Consider the following 6,000-nt stretch of genomic DNA (forward strand, 5'->3'; position numbering starts at 1 on the left):
CTTACTATCAGAGCCCTGGTTCTGTTTGTAGTTGCAAATGTCCAACTTAAAACAAAAGGAAACCAAACAAACACAAATTAGGAGTGGCCGTGTGATATATATGTGGAAATGTGCTTATGATTTCTGTGAAAGTTTTGGTTTCCTGATATAGTTGCCCTGCTGCTTCTTCTTGCCTGGGATTTGGACAAAATGCCCAGAGCTGCAGCTGCCACTTTGACTCTCAGATAATCATAGTGATGGTAAAGATTTGGTCATTGTTGCCAATCCCATTGCCAAATCTTTCTTTATCTGCAGATCAGGTATTTGAGTAGGAAACACTTCCGAGGGTTGAATAGCGGCTAAAGATGTTGAAGTCTTTACTCATTACTTTGTAAAGGGGTCTAGGTTCGCATAGGAAGCTCCCATTCCCTCCAACCCACAAACCTAAATGCAATAAGACGCGTGTTATTTTACAGAACTGTTAGTAGCCAGCCACCACTGTTTACGTTTAATGACAGGGATTAGCAATTTTCAATTTCATTAGCAGATACAATGGTGACAATAACTGCTTTTTAATGAACACGGTTCTATGCATATTATCACATTTAATTATTGTAATAATCTCATATAGTAGGTATTATTATCTCTATTCTACAGATCAGGAGACTGAGATTAAGGGAAATAAAGTGCTTTGCCCAAGTGTATTCAGTTTGTATTTAGTTTGCCATCACTGGAGCCAGGACTTAAACGCAGAGACTTAATATTTCTGACCCCAAACCTATGGCTTTAACTATAATCTTGTGTTGACTTCCGCACATGGGCAAGCCTACACATTATCTTATTTAATATTTGTCTGGCCTTACATCCTCAGGAGGTTAACCGTGTTTTTGTAAATGCCACGTTTTCTACTTCTGAGTCAAGTACACATGTGTAAAATAAAAACTTATTGGTTCATTTACTCTAGAACAAGGATGTATCCTCCACCAGTCTTTATATCTACCCAGTATGAATGGAATGGGGCACGATATTATAAAAATGCTGTATTCATTGGTTTTTGGCAACGTCGCTAATCACTCCCTCTCTCTTGCATTCTGTTCAGCTTGTAGATACTGCTTTTTTTTTTTTTTTGGCTGAATCAACATGTGAACCTCATTTTGCAGGATTTGTTAAAAATGTAATTAAAATGTTGTATAAAGGTTTAGGCCAAATTGGCCTGGATCCTAGAACACACTCTAAGCAAAACCTCAAGGAATATACGTTCATAGGAAAGGTTTGCTCTCTGGGATCTCCTCCCACTTGCTTTAACCTGATATTTTGCTTATTCTGCTATGAAATTCCTCAGAGGAGTGAAACAGTAGCTTGCCTCATTAAGACGCATCATTTACAAGATGTTGACAAATGTTGGCATTTATCCTGTTAACATAATAAATGTGAGAAAAATGACCATTTGGCATAGATAGTTCCGTGCAAAACACAAGCATGGCTGAGAATGAGGATGATTTGTTGTGTTGTCTTCAGCAGCATCGTTGAGGGCTACATACTGGAATAACTATGTTTTGGAAATAATAATTATTTCTTCTTTGCCCCACAAATATAATTTTTCATTCTTGTTGGCAGTGGGCAGACAGGGTAGCTCAAGACATAATCAAACCTAGAACTCAGAAAAACATCCATATAAATTTTGTTTATTTACATTTTTCACCTGAAAAAAGTTTTAAGTGTTCTTCCTTTTGGAAGAAAGTTATTATTTTTTGCTTATTTTTTTAACACTTGGTTATACTTTTCATACCACTTGTAGCTATCTGACAATTACACATTTTTTTGGTTCAATATTATAGAGCTTTAATCTTAAAGCTAAATAAAAAAAGTAAGGAAGTGTATAATTTCCCCAATTATAAAGAGCTGGCTTGAATTTTCTTAATGGAAAGGATTTCATCTCCATTAATGAAAATATGTTGAGAATTTAGTTTATTCAGTTTTACAGAATTTGAATTTGACACTGAGCTTCTAGATATGTGTATATACACGTGTGCACGTACACACATTTACTTCAGGAAGGAGAAAAGCAGACCTTGACCTCCAGGAGCTGGCCTGGTGGTACTCACAGCCAGGACCTGGTGTTCTCCTGTTGAACAGAAACAATTTTACAGAACAGCTGCATCAGACAAGATCACCCTGTGACGGACAAGACAAAAACAAGAACGCTGCACAATCGTGGCTGAAGATCGACAAAGTCATAAGCGCTGCTCTCTAAACCACAAAAATGGCCAAACACCCCTCTATTCTGGCTCCTATGAATGACCACTGCTTCTTGAGCAATTAAATGCAGCTTATTTCAGCTGTACTTTCGTCTACCCTTCTTCTAAGGTAATACCTATTGAGGGTGTTAGAAAGGATGCTTCCTGTCAGGTCCTGTGCATCCTCCCTCTGCCATGAGCAACGCATCCAACTTGCATCCAAATACAAGTGTGCTCCTGGTGGTCTTGGGCTGGAGAGACTCACAATATATAAACAGTAATACAATCGTGTTACTTAGAAACACAAGCTGACCATCACATAATACATGTCACTTTAGAGTTAAACATTTACACTCGAAAGTATTAACTTTACATATGCTTCTTCAATCGTTTTTATAATACCTTTATGAGCAAGTGTTGGTAGAATCATTTGGCATACAAAGGAACTGAGATGAAAGTAGTTAAGGGACTTAATTGTTCACATTTAAAAGTAACAAAGTCACTTTGAATCCAGGTTTTCTGATTCCCCACTCTAAGCTCCATCTTTTTTTCTTTTATATTTAAATTTTTATTGTTATGTAATTTACATATACCATTGTGTAAGTTTAAGATGCACAACGTGTTAATTTGATATATTTGTATGTTGCGACAGAATTACTACCTCAACTTTAGCTTACACTGTTGTCAGGTCTCATAGGTATCATTTCCTTTTTTCTGCATGTGGTGGGAACATTTAAGATCTAGCCTTGGCGACTTTACAGTACATGGTACAGTACTGTTGACTGTAATCGCTGTGCTGTGCATTAGATCTCCAGGACATATTCATCATCTAGTTGCAAGTTTATACCCTTTAACAACAATTTCCCAATTCCCCCCCCCCCCAACCCCAGCCCCTGGTAACCGCTCTACTCTCTATTTCTATGAGTTCAGCTTTTTGAGATTCCACATAGAAGTGATATCATACAGTAAGTATTTGCCTTTCTGTCTGACTTATCTCACTAAGTATAAAGCTCTCAAGGTCCATTCAGGATGTTGCAAATGGCAGTATTTCCTCCAATAATATTCCATTGTGTGTGTGTGTGTGTGTGTATGTCTCCCATCTGCTTTCATCCCTTGACAGACACTTAGGTTACTTCCATATCTTGGCTATTGTAAATACTGCTGCAATGAACATGGGAGTGCAGATACCTTTTCCATATCCTGTTTTCATTTCTCTTGGATATATGCCCAAACGTAGGATTGATGGATTACGTGTTAGTGTTATTTTTAATTTTTTGAGGACTCTCCATCCTGTTGGTCACAGTGGCTGAACCCACTGTAGGGAAGCAAAATGTGACCCCAAATAGTCTCTCTTAAGCATGTAGATTAATTTAGGCTGATTTTTAAGGCCCTGAAGACTCAGGAAGAACCTTTCCTCTTCCCTCTAACTGCCTAAAAGAATGTAGATAGAGGACCTGTTCAAATAGGAAGGTAATTGTACTAGTAAGTTTCTGTGTCTCAGAAACAAGCCCGGTGCAATTCAGAGACAGAATAGTTGTTCTTGTGGGGGAACTTGAAAGAGGTAGAAAGGGCTCCAGGCATAAAAAGAGTACCAGGCTGGGAGGCTACCAAGATAGGAGGTTTGTAACAAGGGCAGGATAATGACTTGTACAAAATCTTCTAACACTTGGTTTTTCAGACATGAAAAAAATAATGAAGAAAATACAAGAAAGAATCTGGATCAGTGCTAGAAATTAGGATATAAGTGTAATCCAAATGTAAGAAACATTGAAAATGTTAGTTAGATACAAAACTACAAAACTGAGGGGATGCAGTTGAAAGACATTGGGGGAAATTATCATTTATCTGCCGGTTAAAGCATCAAGCCCCAATGAGAAGTACAGAAGGGATACTCAGGACCCCAGGCACATAGCCCAGTTTGGACGGGCCTGGATGGATGGAAAAGAGGGCATATGTGAGGATCCACAAGGAAATCACCACACTCAATATCGGTGATGCCTCTGATATTGTATTCAGAATGTTAAGGCTAGTATCGTTTAAACTATATTAGGTAAAAATATACTTACAATATGATGACAACTATTTAAATGTACCCACAAATTAGGCACAGCAAAATAAAGACAAAGGAAATAAACACGTAATGAGTTGCTACATTCGGCTGATGGTAATATAGGAAAATATGCAGTAAGAATGATATAAATGAAGTGATCACAAAAATCCTATAAATCATTCCACTCCAAGTCTTTCCCCTATAAAATATAACCTCTACCCTTGCCTGGCAGAGACAGCCTGAGCCCCAGCAAGTAAGCTGAATTCAGGAGTAGCAGCTAGGTTCCTCTGGATTTTTCTGGGCTGACCCCAAGCCTCACCTCACCTGTCTCACCTCACCCACAGCCCCACTCGCATCTTTCCTTCCTCACCTCTTTGCTTTGCTTGGTCCTTCATGGGCTTTATAGGCATCTCCATCAAGGCATCTTTTCTCCCACTCCACCTCTGTCTTCCTGCTCATCTTTTGTGGAGCTGAGGCAACTGTACCCTTACTTTGGAAACCTGCCCTGAGAAGGACTCCCGCTGGCCATCTAAGGGTTCCTCCTCCTTGATCCTTCCTTCCTTGTTTGGATAGCAAACAGTTGACAAAGGAAAAAGCCACGCTGCTTTAGAAAAGGAATGAGACACCTACGTGTCTCAAATATTGAGTAATTAACTACACTGGATTTCTAAAATATGTGCAATTCCCACTGACCTATAGGTACCACTGAAATATATTATAAATTGTTTCATGGCACTGTTTTAAGAAATCCTTACTTTAAAAAAAAATATTTATTTAATTTATTTAATTTGGCTGTGACAGGTCTTCGTTGCGGCATGCGGGATCTTTAGTTGTGGCATGTGGACTCTTAGTTGTGGCATGCGGACTTCTTAGTTGTGGCACGCATGTGGGATCTAGTTCCTGGACCAAGGATCGAACCCGGGTCCTCTGCATTGTGAGCATGGAGTCTTACCCACTGGACAGCCAGGGAAGTCCCCAAGAAATCCCTAAGTTTATAATAACATTTTCACAATTGAGGTAATGACATGGCAGTATTATTATTGTTCAATTTTTAAAAATGAATATATGCTTTTGAATGTGAGATAGAACGTCCAGAAAATCACTATATGAAAGAAATATAAAGGTTTTTTAAAACTATTAGTTTCTCTCATGATAAGGCATGTGAGTAAATTAACATATAATAATTATTTATAAACATGTGATTTCTAATTTAAATATTATTGGGTTTAAAAATTTGAAATCATTTAGCAGCAGTCCCATTCAATATTTATTTTACTGTATTTTAGCATTCATAGTGTCAGATTTTAAAAGTATTCATTACCATCACCATTTCAATAATGTTACTGTTGTTCAGGATATATACAAATAGTGTTAAGATGCTTTATTTGGTATCAACACTTGTACTTTATTCTCAAATAGAATTGGATGATGACATAAATTAAAAGACGTTAAATCATACTTCCTGGTAGAATCCTATCGTATGCATCAGGAATTTAGAATAAATAGAAGAGTTACCTGGACCTAGGCTTTTCAGAATGTACAAACCTGCTATATCTGTGATGCTTTCAGCCACTCCAGAGAGTTGGTACACAGAACAACTATGGTGAATATTATTTTAGTAATGAATTCATGTAATTCATTCACTTCTCATTTTAATAATAAGCATTTAAGGAATGCTTGTCCAGTGCAAGGTACTTTGCAGGGTATTGTCAGCAGATGAAGAAATGTTTCAGT

This window comes from Eubalaena glacialis, chromosome 14 (assembly GCF_028564815.1).
Source record: "Eubalaena glacialis isolate mEubGla1 chromosome 14, mEubGla1.1.hap2.+ XY, whole genome shotgun sequence".
Classification (NCBI taxonomy): Eukaryota; Metazoa; Chordata; class Mammalia; order Artiodactyla; family Balaenidae; genus Eubalaena; species Eubalaena glacialis.